Raw genomic sequence first — 10305 nt, forward strand, 5'->3', positions numbered from 1 at the left:
GTTTATAAATTACCCAATCTTAGATATTCTCTTACAGTAACTGAAAATGTTCTAAGATGATGTCCTATTCTGGTGTGTGTGGCCTTGTAGTTTCAGGCGAGGGACTGGCCTTCTTACTGGCTTTAGTTTCTTCCTCTGCAAAATGCAGACATTGGGCTAGCCAATCTGTGAGGGATTTACCTATAGCTCCTGTGAAACCCAGAGCCACAGTGGTCTTTGTGACTCAGAAAAGCTGTGAGGACTCAGTTGCTCAGAGAACATCTAACATGTTGTGGGACCCTTTCTTAACTGTAGTAACAGGTGACTCTGTGGTCCCTCTGAGCTCAGTCTTCTCATGAGAGAAGTCACTGCTCTTCAGTATGTGCAAGAAAGTGCTTGTCCTGTGCTTGTGCTGATCACTTTGACAGGTTCTGGAGAGTCAACGATGGATGAGTTCTACCAGTGGAACTCCGTGGAAGAGCTCATGGGCTCCTGGTAAACAGAAGAAGAATGCTTACTGAAGGAGATGACAGGACAAAACCTCCCAAAGCAGGGCCTCAGAGCTTCACCCTGAAGGAGGAGTTTGATTTGGCCCCATTCACTCCAGAGAATGGGGAGCTATTGAAAGATTTGAGTAGAGAAGTGAGACAATCAGACTCGAGTTTTGGAAAGATCGCTAGGGTAATGGTATGGGACATGAAGGGCCAGAGGTGAGACCAGAAACAGGGAGATGGGAAGTGGACTGTGGCAATGGTCCAGGCAGCAAATCCTGAGAGCCCGTAGGCCTGAACTTGGGCACAGAACAGTTTATAGAGCCCTTTAGAAGTGTGGATATCACCAAAAATCTGGTTCTGTAGGCTCACCTGTTGCACACCTGTGTATTTCAGTCAATCATTATGTTTTTTTCTCCTGAACTATTCTCTGTCCTCCGTCCTCCCCATACAGCTGCCTTCTCCACCTCGCCCTCCAATGCCCAGAGCACTCTGCAGTCTCTCACCCGCACTTCAAGACGAATCAGCCTCATGGTGAAAGCCAGGAAAGTATCTAACTTAGCATTTCTTCAGGATATGCTTTGGACATTATGGAAAGAACAACTCTGTCAAGGGACTGTCTCATGAATTGTGAAACATTTAGTACCCTGGCCCTTAGGGGTCGGCATGGCTGGAGCATCTCCTAGTAATTACTGGAAGCAGACTTCCTTACTTAGTGGTGCAGTACTTGGGGTGGGGAAGTAGTTGTCTGGTTACTGTGTGTGGCCCTATACATGGACCCTACACATACATGTATGCCGGAAAGGTCTTTATTTTACACTCATGTTGCATTAAATTTAGCGGGACATAAAATTCTACACTAGAAGTCACTTTTCTTTAGAATGTTGAGGCATTTTTTCTTCTTCTTATTTTTTTTTTAGCCTCTGAAATTGCTGTTAAAAAGTCTCATATTTCACTGACTCTATCATTTGTATTTGATCTCCCTTCCTACTCCCATCCATTTTCAGGCTACTCTTTGTGTCTGATGTTCTGAAATTCCCCCCTTAGATGTATATGCATGTGCATTTGTGTGTGTGTGTGTGTGTGTGTATGTGTCTGCGTGTGTTTGTGTGTGCAAATATTCACTGTGCTGGGTGCTCTGTGGGTTATTTTAATCCGAGAGTTATGTTACTCAATTATGGAATGTTTTTTCCTTTATTATTTCCTTAAAATATTGTTTCCTTTCTTTATTTTTGTCTTTTAGGATTTTGATTATTCAGATGCTGAAACTCTGTGCTAATCCTCAAAAATTAATCGCTTTTTCTCATTTCTTTTTCTTTAATTTTATGAATCATTTTCTGAAGATACTTTCTATACTTTCAAGTGAATTTTAAGTTTTGCTATCAACTTTTTAACTTTCAAAAGTTCATGAAAATACTTTTTTAGTTTCCTATTCCTATTTCACAGATGAAACATCTCCTAGCACTCAGAATATTACTTGTAAGTTTTACTGTCATTTTCTTATACTCCTTGTACTCTCATCCAAGTGCCTTTTCTCTTTTTCTGTGTTTTTCTCCCTGTCTCGTATTTTAAGGCTTTCCTCGGAAGGCAGGTGACCCTTGGCTGTAGATTCTTATTTTGGAACGGTCACTTAAATATTAATTGGAAGCTTCCATCAGTGCACTCATCCTACTAGCGGTCGTCCACCTTTCTCTGCACTCAGCTCTATTCTTGGTGGGAAGAGCTGCAATGTGGATATCTGTATGTATTTTTCTCTTGACTGCTCAGTTTTCCCAAAAGCAGGCTTACAACCATATGTAGGTCTGGAGACACAAGCCTGACTCACGTGAAGTGTGTGGACTTTCACCTAATCTCATTTTTAGACTAGAAAGTCTCACCATCTCCTTAGTTATCATTGTTGCCCACAAGCTTAGAGCCTTTCCAGTTTGCCTTCTGCAGAGAGCAAACTTCTTATCTGCCACTTAGGTGAAACAGGAGCAGCTGGCAGTCTGTGCAGGCTTGGGAAGAAGCTCAGCGGGGTAGTTGCTCTTTGCGAAGGCTTTCTACAGTGTCTCTGGTCCTCCCACCCCCATCCTCTACCAGAGATGGAAATGTCTGGTGATTTTGAGTCTTAAGCCTTCTCAAGGATGTTGGGCCCCTTTTTGGCTCACTTCTTGCTCATTTCTCCCTTCCCTAGCTCTAATTTCAGTCTTTTTAAGTCTGCTAAATCAATTACTACTCATCTGCTTCTCAACTTCCAAAATTATGTGAATCCTGCTCACCAACTGCCGTTTCTTCTTCCATTCTCATTGTCCTTGCTGAATAATATTCCATTGTCTGGATGTACCACAGTTTAGGCATGCACCTACTGAAGGACTCTTAGTTGCTCCAAGTTTTGGCAATTATGAATAAAGCCTTATTAACATCCATGTGTAAGTCTGTATGTGGAATATATGTATACATATATATAAATTTCTCCAAGATGAATGTAATTATTATGTATTACAAACATAATCTAATCAAAAAGTTTGTATGTGGATATAACTTTTGTACTTATTTGGGTAAACCAAGAGTGTATTGCTGGATCATATGGTAAAAATATATTTAATTTAGTAAGAAACTACCACTGTCTTACAAAGTGGTGGTACTGTTTGTACTCCCACCAGCAATGAATGAATGAATGAAGAATTCCTATTGTTCTACATCTTCTCCAGCATTTGATGTGGTCAGCATGTTAGATTTTCGCCATTCCAATAGTGTAACAAAATTTGTAATGCCCTTCTATATTAATTCTGTCATATGAGAGTGCTGTGTCAGTTGTAACTGACTCATTTTCTCATTATGAGTTGTCTTCTTTATACATACCTGACATTACTTTTTATTGTATTTCAGGTATTGTGAATTTTACATCCCTGGGTGCCAGATATTTTTGTATTTCTATATATATTCTTGAACTTTATTAAGAATATAGCTACTTAAAAAGAGTTTGATCTTTTGGGCATTTTAAACTTTGTTAGATGTGACTAGAGTAGAGTTTCATTTCTTGCATTATTGAGGCAAGACCCTTTTGAGTACTCTGCCCCATGTATTTTAAGGTTGTGCATTCTGGTGGATGCAAATAGTGACAATCCCCAGCTCTGTGAAGGGATGGTGTGCTGTAGGACTGTAGGGTGATTCTTTCTCCACCCTACATATTGGCTTAAAGGAAGATTCAGCTGAAGACTCTAGGCGACTCTCTGCAGATGCCTCCCTCTCTTTGGAGCGCTCTGTTCTGTGGTGCTCCACCCTGCACCCTTCTGAGCCCCTGGCCTACCCAGATGCCTTGTTCCACTTCTGAAACTCAGTTCCTCTTGGCTTCTTCCTTCCTTCCTGGAGAGACTGGAAACTCACTAGCCAGTAAGCTAGAGCTCAGCCCCTTGGTTTCCCGTCTCTCAGGAATCACCAGATCATTCAGGTACCTCTCCCCAAGCCTAGGACCTGCAGTGGTTGGAGTCAGAGAATCTGCAATGGAGGCTGAGTCTGATTTCCCAAAAGGCCAGAGCCAGTCTCTGTCTCTGGAAAGTGGGGCAAAGAGGATGGAGGTAGGAAGGAATGAAGCATTTGGAAAAGCGGCCATAATATCAGTGCTGCTTTTCTTATTAAAAACCTATGCTGTTTTTCTTATTTAAAAGCTTCATCTGTTTGTTATTCAATCTCTTTAAAACCCTGGAAGGAGAAATATTGCTAATTATGGGATCTATTTTGGCAGTTTAAGAAAGACCAGCTAACTGGATGACGCCCCAGTCCTTTAACTCTTATCTCCCCTGGCCTTCTGGTGCTTTGCTGTGGATTATCCTGAGTTCAGCGGGTGGGAGTTGCTGGGCCCACTTGTTTCTCATAAATTCAAAGATGAACCCTTTGAGCTGCAGCATTTCAAAACTTTTACCTTCATGATAAAATTCTTTCTAAAATTCATTGCATATTTTCCTGCCTTAGTATGAGGAATAAAATGATATCACTAATGACTTACAAGCAGGAGTGTGGCACTACTTTAAGTTGCTTTACATGTGTTGATTAATTTAATCCTTACGACAAGCTGGGAAAACAGACACAAGTATTACCGACATTTTGTAGATGAGGAAACACACAAGGAGATTAAGAACTTGTCCAAGGCACACAGATCATAAGGCAAAATTTTATCCATCCCTGGCAGTGCAAAGATGCCACTAGGATCACCAAATACTGGGTGATCCTAGAGCCATGGATACCTGCAGATGTAGACACGCTTATAGAAGGTCCCAGAAGTTTGAGACCTGAATGGAAGCCCCTCAAAGTTGGTTTCTTGAGAGCTCATGGAGGACCTCTTATTAGAAATACTTGCTCTACCTGGGAGTCCACAGAGAAACTAGGCATGAAGGTGTCCCCTGGAAAAGGAAGGTTGAGGAATGAAGACAAGGAAGACCAAAGATGGAAACAGTAAGGCTGATGGCAAGGCATGATAGAGTGATAGAGGACACTGGGGTGTGTGGACGGCTTTCCCTGAACATGAAGCAGTGTGATTGCTGTTGACATGTTAGCAAGGTTGAATAGCACCGTTCAGACTTGGATTCATCTGCACTGATTGGGTAATCTTGATGGTTACCTAGCCTCATCATGTATTAACACATTTATGAAATGGGGGAACATATGACTTACAATTTAGATATGACTGACTTGGATTGACTCAGATATGTACATAAAGGGCTCAACAGAATGTCTCGAATGTAGTAATAACTCAGTAAACAGTCTTCACTATTTCTAATAATGAAGTGCTGGAGTGAAGCCAAGAGGAACAGTTGCCTTTCTTAGATAATCCATCCCGCTCATGACTTTGAATGTAACCAAAGAGTCACACAATGGGCAAGTCTCCCTGGAGGGAGCTTGTTCTCTGAGAGGAGAGCTGGGCCAGTGCTGACTGACCAGCAATTGTCCATTCATGTCCCCAACCACTGGGCAGCCCCACCGAGCACACCCATGTCCTTTCTGGTGCCTGGGCTTTCCCTTGACTCTGGGAAGTCATGGCTTTGGGCTGTCATATGATAGGGCTTCAATGTTCGCAGCTCCCTCTGGCAGAGATTGAGCAGACTGAGCACTGGAGGACTCCTATGTTAGGAGCTCTGGAAACCAGCAGGTCTGAGGGGAGGCCAGAAGTCTCGAGGTGGAGACTCCCAAGGACAGCAGCAGATCAGCCTGGAACAGGGACATCAGACCAGGCAGCACATGACTCAGCCCTGTGGAATCCAGAGTGTCATGGCTGCAACTGGTCCCCAGCTCCTTTTTCCTGAGACCCAGCTGCCAGTGGTGCCCAGCCCCAATAAGAGGACTTCCTTTCCTGGAATCCACAGCTCCCCTAAAGAAGACCACCAGTGAGTCATTGTCACTGGAATTGGCCCATGTGTTCAAGGAAGCAGGGTGTCTCTCGGCACAGAAAAGGGGAGGGTGTAGGAGGAAGGATAGTGTTGAGGGGCCAGAAAGCAGGACCTCAGGGTCCGAGCTCTAAAAGGAAGGCCCAAAAGACATCTCAGTGAAAGGTCTGCAATAAAGAAAAGTAAATGTAATGTTTTAAAATACTATATCTATTTCTGGAGGAAGAAATAATACCCCAAGGATTTTCTACATTTTTCTTTAAGAATGAAAATCCATTTGTTGCATGAGCTCTCGGTGGATAATATATGCAGGATTCCAATGCCCAGGCAGTGAAACCTATGTGAGAAGAGAAAGATAAACCGCCAAAGGAGGCAGGTGCGCACAGCAGTTTACACCCTACTCTGCCTTGTCAGCATGGAAGCATTTCTCAACCCAACTGCCCCTCATTCTGGGCTGGCAGATCCAAATGAATGAATTTTTAAAAGTAATTTTTCAATGAATAAAATGAGAAAACATATACTTCCTTTTCTCCTTGTTTGTATAACTACATCTAGGTTAGCAAAGAAGGCATTCTGACCCTTTGAATCCCCTCAAGATCCCTGTCTCCTCATTCTTCCCCTGTCCCGCTGGGGCCGCTACCCTGACCTCTGCGAGGCTCTTTGGTTTCTTTTCCTTTTAGTTTTGCCACCTGTGTAAGTATCTTGAAACGCTGTATATTAGTTTTGCTTGTTGTTGAACTTTATAAAAATGAAACATAACTTCATTCTTGTACAGTCTGCTTCTTCCCCAGGATGTCTGTAAGATTCAACCATGGACTTAGATGAAATACTTCTGTTTGCAGTGGATTTGGGCATGTCATGTCTGTGTCTTTGGGCAAGGTCCTGTAACTTTTTTGAGCCTCAGTTGCCTTATCAGAAGCTGTGATTCAGAAATGGTTTCAGAAACAGGTCCAAATTCCTGTCTTATTAGAGAAGAGATAAATATAACACAGGGTCACAAATTGCTAATGGGGATGGCAGAAGAGAGAAGTAAGCCATTTTCTATGAGTTTTAACTCCCTTTGATTTGAAATCACACAGAGAAATGAAGTATTTCTGGGAGGGAGAGGGGGTAAGCATCATGCTATTTAAACTTTTTCTATGTTGATTAATTAAATTAATAATTAAACAAATATTAGCTGTTACTATTATATACTGCTAGGCATTGTGCTAGGTATTAGTGATATAAAGATAAACAAGACATAATCCCTCTCTCTCTGGAATCCCTCCTATTCCAGAGAGAGGGGAGGGTGGAGGAGGGAATGAGAAGGAAGTGGAGGAGAGGAGAGGGGAGGGGAGGGAAGGAGAGAGAAGAAAAGAGAAGAGAGGAGAGGAGAGGAGAGGAGAAGAGGGGAGAGGAGAAGAGAGGAGAAGAGGGGAGAGGAGAAGAAAGGGGAGGGCAAGGGAGGGGAGGGGAGGGAAGAGGGAAAGGGAGGGGAAAGGAGAGAAGAAGTCTTTTATAACTTTCACAAATCTAAAGTGTCACATTGTCATTTCTGCATTATTTTCTTTCAAGAAAGTCCTGAGGTCCAGCCTGCATTCAGAGGAAGGTAATCAGGCTCTGTCTGTTGAAAGGAGAGATAGTCAAGAATTGTGGCCATGTCTTAAAACTATCGTGATGTACAGAGGCATGAGGAGTTGGCACAGCTGGTGTGTGGAGAGTGAGAAGCCCAGGGTGGGGAGAGTGCACTAGCAAGGAGAGCGACAGATGAGGCTCGGACCCTGGTTGGCCCTCTGGGCAGGGCCTCACCCTCAGGATGCAGGGTGCTGCTCTTATAGGCAGCTAAGTTGGATAAAAATTAATACACAGTTAAAGAGGGATTGGGCCCTCAAGGAAGTCAGCACACACACACAAATACAGACATCAGAATTGTGGCCAGAGGGGACTCTGAAGACAGCCAAGCCTCAGAATGGAAAAGTGGTAGACAGGCCTGCACGCCTCCTTAGGACTAATAACAGCTTGAGAGTATACTGTAATTAGCACCACCTGGCCCAGTGAGCCGATAGACATCAGACACATAGGTTGGGTTACCAGAACACCTCACTACACTCTCCTCCCTTCCCAGGAATTCTTTTGACCTTTCCATGTACCCTTCCATGTAACTTGTTTCACTATTGGGTCAATAGTAGCTAGCTAAATATCAATATACTTGTAATCCTCTAGGTTGACTGCAGTTTGACCCATGTTGTACCCTCACTGTGATTTTGCTGTATAAATTACCCCTGACAAAGGTCCTGGGTAGCCACCCATTCAGGGCTCTCCTGGAAACTCAGAAGCTATTCTCTTTCTCCTTATTTTCTATAAAATTTTTAACTTCCACCATTTGTTCAAAACTTCATTCCTTTTTGCTATGAGGAATGTTGCCATGAACTCGATACCTTTGACATCTAACAGGTCAGGAGTTATATTTTTCCTCTATCACTGCCAGGCTCAGCTTTGAAGGTTCCAGTGCTGGGACTGGTCCACAGGGCTATCTGTGGGGACTTGGTACTTCACTGGGGGCCCAATGCCAGTGTGACTGAACACTTCCTGTAGGCAGTGATGCAGCACTGGGGCCACATAGTCTGGTTTCCAAAGGAATTTGGCCCCACATGGACCGTGAGGTCTCAAACCTGGTAGTGTTGGGACAGGGAGGGAGCTGCTGTCTGGGCCAACATTCTGGGCTCTAACTGTGACCAGGCAGGTCTGCCCTCTGGGATCAGTCTTACACTTGAAGGGAGAGTGCAGAGAATTACATTCTCAAGGGTTCCAATTGACCTGGCAAAACACTCAGCCTCTCCATGAAGGTGCATATCCATCTGTGAGCCAATATGAGGCTTTCCAACGCTGCTTAGGCTGTAAGTGCTCCTCACACCACCTCACTCCATGTCTCCAGCTTCAGCTGAAGAACTGTGCTAATCTGCTGTGGAACTCTTCTCCTAGAGACGGGGGAGTGGGAAAAGATGTACTCGGCCCTTGTGGTTACCTTTCGCGGTGACTCCTGGATCTGAACTCCCGATCCTGTGGAATTTGTTCAGTTTATGAATTACCTTGAATCCCTTGCACTGCACCTATTCCATGCCCCTGTGTCCCAGAGCTCCGATTCATAATTCCACAAAACACTCTAACATATACAAGGCACAATATTAATTACAGACTTGGCAGAAAATGTATAGAAGGAGAAATTTATGTCACAGCAATTAAGCATTTCCACATTATATCAAGGATACCCAGACAAGTTTGTTTCTGATTCATGAATAATGTTTCTCTTGGTCTCTGTCTCTATCTGTCTGTCTGTCTCTCTTTCTTTCTCTCCTTACAACAAGGCCAACAATTTCAAATTGAACCCTAGGCACTCTTGGTCTTTGGCCTCCCCTCTGCAGGGGATTTCTCTTTGGCTTCTCCCACCCCACTCTGCCCCACTCCTTTCTCCTTTGGCAGGTTAGCTTGCATATCCCAAACAATCCAGCTTCTGAGCACAACAGGGCCTTTCATTCACCTAGATCTGCTGATCTTTGAAGGTAGTTCTCCCCATTTACATAAATATTATATTAGAACAGTTTTAAAGGGGGCCACCTTGGCAACAGCAAGACCTTGTCTTCTAATCGAGATGGTTACATAGCTCCTTGCCTGGCTGTGGTGGACCTGGTGGAAGAGGTGTATTAGGCTGAACTATATATACACTCATGTTTTGTATACATTCATGTTTTGGTTTCCTGCGACTTAATAGGTCCTGAGTATGAAGTAATGCATTAGATGAGGTGGAGTACTGAGTGGTAAGGGACACCTCAGGGCAGTCATACACAGCACCTAGTAGTTGGTGCAGGGTAGAGGGATACACAGTGAGCCACAAAATTCCAGAGGAGGGATCACTCTTGGAAGGCTTCGTGGTGATAGTGATATTTCATCTAGACTTTGCAGGCCAAGAAAAGGAGGCAGGTATTTTAAGCAGAGGAAATATAGGCATTTAGTGATAGAGAAGTGGGTGTAGGGGGAGATGTATGAGAGACCAGTAAGGTGGGCTGACCCACAGGGTATTGGTCAAGTCCAGTATACCTCTGTGTGTTGTATATGCATGCTTGCAGTAGACGGAGCTCACCTCCATTTGTTCAAACAGAAGTGACGGCAAGTATATTCTTTTTCTAGTGCTATGTAACAAATTAGCACAAATCTTGCACCTTAAAACAGCACGCAGATTCTGACAGCGAGGCATCAGAGTATGGTATAGCTGCATTCTTGTGTTTCAGGGTCTCTTACAGGGCTGCAGTCAAAGTGCCTTCCAGGGTTTGAGCTCACTTGAGATTTTGCCATGGTAGAATTCACCTCCAAGTTTGCTTGGGTAGTTACTAGTAGCAACTTGCAGGATGATGGACCAGGGACCAGAGCTAAATGTTTACTCAGAGACCACCTTCGGTTCCTTGGTGCCCTCCAAAGTAACACTTGCTTCACTGAAG

Source organism: Chinchilla lanigera, unplaced genomic scaffold (assembly GCF_000276665.1).
Source record: "Chinchilla lanigera isolate Chin_1 unplaced genomic scaffold, ChiLan1.0 scaffold00034, whole genome shotgun sequence".
Lineage (NCBI taxonomy): Eukaryota > Metazoa > Chordata > Mammalia > Rodentia > Chinchillidae > Chinchilla > Chinchilla lanigera.